Raw genomic sequence first — 9,248 nt, 5'->3', positions numbered from 1 at the left:
TTAAAATCAGATAATACTAAAGTTAATACTTTGAGCACTACCTCCATGAGTACTCATTTAATTATTTTTGTTTTATGCTCTAATTCAATGCACTGTTATTTACAATACTTCTAATGATAGGGTTTCCATGTATATAATGTTCTAAAACCACACTTAACCACAGTGTCAACATCCCTCCTCCATTGTCTCAGAGTACTCTCCCATCACTCACCCATCTCCTGCCCTTGGTAAGATCAATTCTGTAGACTGATTCAAAGGTACCATGCATTTGACCTTTTGTTTTTCCCATACTATGTTTCTATATATCCTATATAGAGAGGTTCATTTTGTAACTTCTCCTCTCTGTCTTGCTGACTACACTCAGCATGATTCTCTAATTCCCCCTCATGGTTCCACCCATAGTTCCACCCATTGAGCAGCAATTTGCAGAATTCCATCCTCTGTAGTAGATACTACAATCAGTATTTCATAGCATATATATAATAAATATTGGCTATTGCAAATAGTGCTGTAAGAAAATATGATCTCAAGTGTACTTTCTAAATAATATTTTTGGTCTGTTAGAATAGATCTAAGGAGTGGAATTGTTGGGTCATATGGAAGTATAATTCTTAGTTTTTGGGAGAATAGTCTCTCTCTCTCTCTTTCTATATATATGATTTTTGGGTCAGACCCAGAGGGACTCAGGGGTTACTCCTGGCTCTGTGCTCAGAAATTGCTCCTGGCAGGAACTGCGGGACCATATGGGATGCCAGGATTCAAACCACCTTCTGCCCTGGATTGGCTGCCTGCAAGGCAAACACCCTACAGCTATGCTATATCTCAGGCCCCCAAAGAGTCTATATTGTATTCCAAAGACACCAGACCACTTAACATTTGCATCAATAGTGGACAAATGTTCCTTTTCCCCATATTTATGTCAGGATTGGCTGTTTATATTCTTTTCTCTATTCCATTTTCCCTTGTAATTTTTCTTAATAATAAACATGAACACATTGTATTTGAAACCCAACCAGATATAGGAGAAGATAAATTGCCAGGAGAGCCATCAGAAATACTCTGTCATCTGGAAACTTATCTGTCCTGCCTATGCCTATGTTCTTTGTATAGAAGAATATATAAATAAATATATAATATATAAATATATAAGTATTATATATTTGAATATATATATTATATATATATATATACTTTGAATATAAGTAGTCCTGGAGAATTGGTAACAGAAACAGTGAAGTATCTATCAGATATCTACTGGTGAAGAAAAAAAGTTGTATCTTTTTACTTATCTCTTTACCTTGGTTCAGTTTTCTGTACACATTTCTTCTTTTAAATGTGTATTTAAATTTTTTCTTTTAATTGATTTAAGACATTTTGTGATGATTCCTAAAGAAAAAAAAATGATCATTTCAGTGCCATTTCTGACAATGCTTCATAGCAGAATTCACTGTTGGATAACTAAAATGAGGATGCAAGAAATACTCATCCATTATAGGAGCACCATATAAGAAATGCTTTTACTAAAAAATACAGTTTCAAAGCAGTGTTTTCAAATAATGAAGGTGCAGAGTTGAACTATAAAATTTCAAGAAATTTCACCTGAAATCTGGGTTGGCTTCTCTACTTCCCCTCACGCAGGCGGGCTTTCTCTTTTTTTCAAAGCATCTGTTATTGAAAGAGTTTGCCAAAAACATCCCTGCCAAATTTTGCGTGACATGAGCTCTGATCATTTCCAAATGACAGAAAATCATCTGTGGGATTTATGCTCTAAGTAATCATTAACTATGGGCCCAGCATCGACAGAGTGGAAAATATAATGTTCTTAATCTGCCTGATCTGAAAGGTCAAGCTGTGCCACATGCTGCCTCTCCCAAGGATGCACACCAGTCACAATGGCTGCAACAATAAGACAGATTTGTCCTGAAAGATAACATATTCCTCTCCCAGTTTGTGAGGGGCACAAGAACCCGTGTGGATCTGCCTCAATAGTGCCTTTTTTATTTACAAGAGGGAAAATGCAAACATTTGCTTCATGAGATGAAAGGAATGAATGTGCTAGGAATGAGTCAGCACAGAAGTCACAATTTAGTTCTTTTGATTTCTATTCTAATTTACTATCTACGTTTATAATATATTCCTAATTATCCACTCTCTCCCCCCATTGTTTTCCAAAATTTGCTAAATGAAATCCCAAGAGCATGTTTAAATAAATTTCTACTTTTGTAGGCTGAGTCCTATGTTAGAGCTCAAATCAAATAGTAAACAATAAGAATGTCGTGATTGGAAACTTCTTGTTTCTTTTTGATGGGTAAATAATTTTAGATATGGCCACTATCAGCACCCGGGGGATCACACTTTTTGGCAGAAAGTGCTACCTTGCAAACAGGAAGTGTTCAGAATAACTCTGCAAGTTGGAATACAGCACCACTAAAGGCCAGGTATATGTGAGAATCACAAGGAAGCTGTGTGATCCATGGAGAGCACTTATATGAGCATCAAAGTACACCCCCTGTGGCCCTGGCAGAGAAAATAGGCTTGAACATTATCACCAAATTATTGAGTGTGACTCAGTATGGCCACAGCAACAGCAATCAAGGGAAGGGAAGGGGAAGGAAAAAAGAAATGGCCTTGTATAATCACAATGTTAAGCAATAATTAAAACAGTTATTTGTGAATCTACCAAGGGGAGAGGTCACAGAACAAACCTTTTATCCCCAAAATAGAGATATTGATAGACAATTGATACTAGGAATAGATACTAGATAGATATTGATATTAGGAATTATGATCTACCTGTGTAGAAACTTGGTACATGGGATCGGAGATTCAGTGTGGTAAAGCTTAACTATGAAAAGCTTTACGAGTACCTGTTACATGCAAATTCTCTTTTAAATTTTAGCTTTAAGATTTGCTACCTTGCTATCATACAGAAGAAAAAGCAAATTCTCTCCCTTCCCTTCTCCTCCCCAACATTCCTTTCTCTTTCTTTCCCTTCTCCTCCCCTTCCTCCCCTTCCTTCCCTTACTTTTTCATCCCTTCCCTTTCTCTTCTCTTCCCGTCCTCCTTCCTCTTCCCTTCCCCTTCCCTTTCATTCCCTACTATTTCCCTTCCCCTTCCTTTCCTCTTCCCTTCCTATTTCCTTCCTTTTTCCTTCCCCTTCCCTGCCCTTTCCTTCCTCTTCCCCTTCTCTCTTTTCCCTTCCATTCCCTCCCCCTCCTCTTCCCCTTCCCTTTCCTTTCTCTTCCCCTTCCTTCCCCTGCCCCTCCCATTCCTTTCCTCATAAGGGAAAAATCTACAGAGATAAATAAGATAAATATTTTCGGAAAAAGTGTAAGCAAGAAGAGAATAGGGTGTAATATTTAAAGAGCTCAGAAACATAATTCAATATAAAATCTTACACCCCATAAAACTTCATTTTTAATACAATAAAGAAATACATATTTTCTCAAAAATTTAGGGGAATAGGTTTCTAGTGACCTTCTATGAATGATGTTAAAGGAAAGACTGTGATATAAGCAAATTGAATTTGTAGATTATGAGCAACCTAATTATACCTGTGATTTAGAATTTGGGGGGGGGTTTGGGAAACACTCTGTGACGCTCAGGGATTCCTCTTGGCTATGTGCTCAGAAATTGCTCCTGGTTTGGGGGAGCATTTGGGATGCTGGAGGATCGAACTGTGGTCCATCCTGGGTCAGACGTGTGCAAGGCTGTGCCTCTGCTCTGGCCCTGATTTAGAATATATTATATATAATATAGAATTGTACAAAAACAATATATGCATCGTTGGAAATATAAATTGGTAAAAATCATTTTGGAAAAGAGAATAGAGAATCCCCTGGAAGATAAAAATCAAACTACCATGGGCCTGGAGAGATAGCACAGTTGGTAGGGTATTTGCCTTACACACGGCTAGCTGAGGCTCTATCTCTGGGCTCCCTTATGGCCCCCCAAGCCTGACAGGAGAGATTTCTGAGCACAGAGCCAGGAGTAACTCCTTTGCACCACCAGGTGTGACCCAAACCTTCACTCCACCAAAATTAAACTACCAGAGACCTGGGACATGACTCAAATTGTAGGCCATATACCCTGCATGTATGAAATCTGGGTTTTATACTCCCCAGAATTATGTGCTCACCCCACTCCCATCAAAAGTGACTATAAGTGGTTCCAATAACAAATAAAAATAAATTAAAATAGACCTACCAAATGCTTCAATAATTTAATTTCTATGTATATTTCCAAATAATAAGAAAACATCAACTTGTAAATTTAAACATAACTCAGTGTATTGCAGAATTTATAATAGCTATAAAAACAATTGGAGTACCTATTTTATGGTTGAATAAAGGTGTGCTATACACACAATGTAATCTATACCCAGTGTGGTTTGGATACTCGGAATACACCATTATACTCTTCTTCTAAAGATACCCATGACATTTTTCAAAGATGTGGATCAAACACTTCTGAAATTTATTTGGAACAATAATAAACCACGAATAGCTAAAGCAATACTTGGGAAAAGGACTATGGGAGGTATTACTTACCCTAACTTTAAATTGTATTACAAAGCAATAGTTATTAAAACAGCATGGTATTAGAATAAAGACAGACCCTCAGATCAGTGGAACAGGCTTGAGTACTCAGAGAATGTTCCCCAGATATACTGTCACCTAATTTTTGATAAAGGTGCAAGAAATCCTAAATGGAACAGAGAAGGCCTCTTCAATAAGTGGTGTTGGCACAACTGGCTAGCCACTTGTAAAAAAGCAAATTTAGACCTCCATCATGTACAAAGGTAAAATCCAAATGGATTAAAGACCTAGATATTAGACCTAAAACTATAAAGTATATAGAACAACATGTAGGTCAAACACTCCGTGACACTGAGGCTAAACGTATTTTTAAAGAGGAAACTGTACTCTCCAAACAAGTGTAAGCGGAAATAAATAAATGGGACTATATTAAGCTGAGAAGATTCTGCACCTCAAAGAAATAGTGCCCAGAATACAAGAGCCATCCACTGAGTGGAAGAAACTATTCACCCGATACCTATCAGATAAGGGGTTACTATCGAAAATATACAAGGCACTGACAGAACTTTACAAGAAAATGCATCTAATTCTGTCAAAAAATGGGGAGAAGAAATGAACAGACACTTTGACAAAAAAAAAATACAAATGGCTAAAAGGCACATGAAAAAATGTTCCACATCACTAGTCATCAGGGACATGCAAATCTAAACAACTATGAGGTACCATCTCACTCCACAGAGATTGGCACACATCAGAAAGAATGAGAATAAGCAGTGCTGGCGGAGATGTGGAGAGGAAGGAACTCTTATTCAATGTCTGATGGGAATGCTGTCTGGTCCAACCTTTGTGGAAAGCAATATGGAGATTTCTCCAAAAGCTGGAAGTTGAGCTCCCATACAATCCCACCATACCACTCCTAGGGATATATCCTAGGAACACAAAAATACAATACAAAAATCCCTTTCTCACACCTATATTCATAGCAGTGTTATTTACAATAGCCAAACTCTGGAAACAGCCTAGATGCCCCTCATTACATGAATGGTTAAAGAAACTATGATACATATACACAATGGAATATTATGCAGCCATCAGAAGAGATAAAGTCATGAAATTTTCCTATACATGGATGTTTATGGAATTTATTATGCTGAGTGAAATAAGTCAGAGGAAGAGAAATAAACACAGAATGGTCTCCCTCATCTATGGGTTTTGAGAAAAATGAAAAACATTTGTGTAATGATTCTCAGAGAGAAAATAGAGGAGGATGAAGGGTCCAGCTCCCGACATGAAGCTCACTGCAGGGATCACTTAGTGTAGTCACATAAATAATTACACTGAGAACTATCATAACAAAATGTGACTTTATGAGGGAAGTAGAAAGCCTGTCTAGAGTACAGGCCAGTGTTGGGTGGGGAGGAAGGACACTTGAGATATTGTTCATGGGAATGTTGCACTGGTGAAGGATTATATATATAATAAAAAAAAGAAATAAAAAAGATAAGGCCCCCCAATTCTTACCACAGGCTGTGTTCTTTACACTGACTGTATAGAAAGAGGAGGTACAGTATATGCACCCCATATACACCTCAACACAGGCCCTTTGCCTGGTTTGTATTGTGAATTGGGGGACAAAAATAAATAAAAAAGGAAAGTTTTATTCTATGTTGTAAGATGATAGGAACACAAGGCATTTTGGAAAGTGACATAAGTCAGAAGAAGAAAAGCAAATACTGGGTAATAATATCATGTATGTGTGCACATATACAGAAATAAAATTAAAGTTACTAAAACCAAAAAAGAATTGACACTGGTCTGAGTTTAGGAGTTAATGGGAGTGAGAGAAATTGTTAATCAGGTGCATAAGGTGTTGGGGGTTATTTTTTTTATCTTAAACATGAAAAGAAAAATCATAATCCGTGGGCTACATCTTGGGTAAAGAACCATTTCTTCAATCATCAAATACTAATTTTTGAGGATGTAATACAAACTAGGCTCAATAGGTGTCAGGAAATGTAAACTTACCTATTGCAAGGCAGTTGACAAACTGAGCAAAACATGAACCACAGCCTGAATTACAAAGCCATGTGAAACACTGGGTACCAATGAATAGACAAAAATCAAGATGCTGATAGTCTGCAGAAATTCTGAAATTTTGGAAATAAGCTGTTTCAGATAGAAGTACCAGGCCCCAAAATTATTAGAGTTTTTAATCTTAAAGAAAGGGACAGCAGGGCCCTTTATCTTGGCTTGCTGAAAAGATTTGAAGAAGGAAGCACATTGGAAATAGCCAGCACCAAGGAGAGGGCCTCGCAGACCAGTCATCCAAGTAGAGCTGCTCATTTTCTTGCTGACTTGGCCCTGTCCCATGAACAACATTTGACTGTGGCCAGGAAAATAAACTCAGGAAACCTCACCAGACTCCTGGGTAAGATAAGTGGCTCTTTTCCAAGAAAGTGCAGAATATAGTTTTTATTTCAACTCACGTGAGAGTCATGCAATCTTCCTGACAGTAATGGCCTCTCTGTCTCTTTCAATCTGCTTGTTTGCAAGTTAAAATTGATAATAAAAAAGCAGTTGTCTTAAATTTTTTTTGTAAATGTAAAGTAATGGAAACTTTAGTTCCGCGATCATTTCTGTTCATTATTAACACAGCCGTTAGAAGAATGGTTATGGTCTATTTAATCTTTATGCTAATTGTTATAGCTCACTCTTTGAAAAATTTCTTTCTCATAAAAACAGTGAAAAGCACAAGTTGAAAGTAAATAATTACACTCCTAGGAATATACCCTAGGAACATAAGAATACAATACAAAAACCTGTTCCTCACACCTATATTTATTGCAGCACTATTCACAATAGCCAGGCTCTGGAAACAACCAAGATGTCCTTCAACAGACAAATGGCTAAAGAAACTCTGGTACATATACACAATGGAATATTATGTAGCCATCAGGAGAGATGAAGTCATGAAATTTTCCTATACATGGATGTACATGGAATCTATCATGCTGAGTGAAATAAGTCAGAGGGAGAGAGAGACACACACAGAATAGTCTCACTCATCTATGGGTTTTAAGAAAAATAAAAGTCATTTTTGCAACAATCCTCAGAGACAAGGTAAGGAGGACTAGAACTTCCAGCTCACTCCATGAAGCTCACCACAAAGAGGGGTGAGTGCAGTTATAGAAATAACTACACTGAGAACTACCATAACCATGTGAATGAATGAGGGAACTGGAAAGCCTGTCTAGAGTACAGGTGGGGGTGAGGTGGGTAGGAGAGAGATTTGGGACATTGGTGGTAGGAATGTTGCACTGGTGAAGGGGGGTGTTCTTTACATGACTGAAACCTAATCACAATCATATTTGTAATCAAGATGTTTAAATAAAAAAGTTAAAAAAATAAAGTAAATAATTAAAAATACTTTAAGATTTGTAACAAAATCAGAAATGTTCAAATAAAGCTAAATAGGGAATAAAATCAATAGCATATCCACAACCACCACTTTTGTATCTTTGATTACAGATCTAAGTAAGACCATATAAAAATAAAAATTGTTACATTCATGTATTTTTTCACAAATAGTGGATCAAAAAAGTCACTAATAAGATAATTCAGAGTTTTTGTGAGAATTCAATGATCTCAACAGTGTTGAAGGTAGAGATTGTGAAAGTAGGTAAACAAGGGAAACTAGCAGAGGTTAATGTTGATAAATCAATATTCCTGTCTCTAATATTTGAACCTACTCATTTCTCCTGCCAACCTTGCCAATCCAAGCATAGACTTTCTGAATAAAAATACCTTTAGAATTTCATTATTAGAAGATGGTATGTGCAACATTTGGGTAGGATTTCTCCTCTTTTAATTAAATTGGTGATTCTTTTTTTTTTTTGAAACATATTTTTTATTTAAGTAACTTGATCATAGTTGGGTTACAGTCATAACCAGAACACCCCCCTTCACCAGTGTAACATTACCCCTCCCCCCCTTCCCATCCCCTACCTGTATTCGAGACAGGCATTCTACTACAGTTTTTTGTTTTTAAGTTTAGTTAGTTGTATTTTTTTTCCTTAAGGATAAGAGTAAAAAAAATATAGTAAAAGTGTGATAGTGGCAATCGCCATTGTTTGCATAGGTCCAGAAAAATGTTGAAAATGGAAAAAAAAAATCTTGACCTGATTACAAAAAGGCCTCACCCCAGAAGTTTATTGGCATAAGACCGACTCTGGGTTCCAGGCATACCAGTCTGTCCAACCCGAGTCAATCTCCGTGGTCCCGGTGAAAGGTTTTCACACTTTAGCTATTGTTGGTATCAGATTCTTTTTTTTTTTTTTTTTCAGATTCTTACATTTAAAGACTCTGGATTCTGTGCATTTCTTTCATCGATGTCAGGCTGATGTGGAGCATCCTCTAGTTTCAGCATACCATTAAATGCGGAGCCATCTGCCCTGCATGCAGACTGTTGTTCAGTCGTCTGGTGTGGGATCACACTTTGGAATAAGTCAATGCCAAAGCAGTGGTAGGTCTTCCCTGGTAGAGGCTTGGATCCTGGTAATGTTAGACAATTGTGGTTGTTTCCATAGATGGTATCCATTGTTCAGGCGTGTGTGGGCGATGCCCATTCTTCTGAGGCCTAAGCCAAATCATTATGCCAATGTTCAGGGTAAAAGGCCTAATTACATTACCAAATTTGTGTTCCCATCTCTA

The 9,248-nt window shown here is 37.2% G+C and overlaps 1 non-coding gene across 1 annotated transcript; it reads left to right on the top strand.

Annotated features, from left to right (window-relative positions):
- The first annotated feature begins 6,042 nt into the window (after positions 1-6,042).
- On the top strand, positions 6,043-6,175 carry LOC126002545 (small nucleolar RNA SNORA51). The gene has a single exon (XR_007493234.1). It is a non-coding gene; the product is annotated as a small nucleolar RNA SNORA51 (small nucleolar RNA).
- The last annotated feature ends 3,073 nt before the right edge of the window (positions 6,176-9,248 follow it).

This window comes from Suncus etruscus, chromosome 2 (genome assembly GCF_024139225.1).
Source record: "Suncus etruscus isolate mSunEtr1 chromosome 2, mSunEtr1.pri.cur, whole genome shotgun sequence".
Lineage (NCBI taxonomy): Eukaryota > Metazoa > Chordata > Mammalia > Eulipotyphla > Soricidae > Suncus > Suncus etruscus.
The sequence above is the reverse complement of the archived record's forward strand: the minus strand, read 5'-3'. Positions and strand labels throughout refer to the sequence as shown.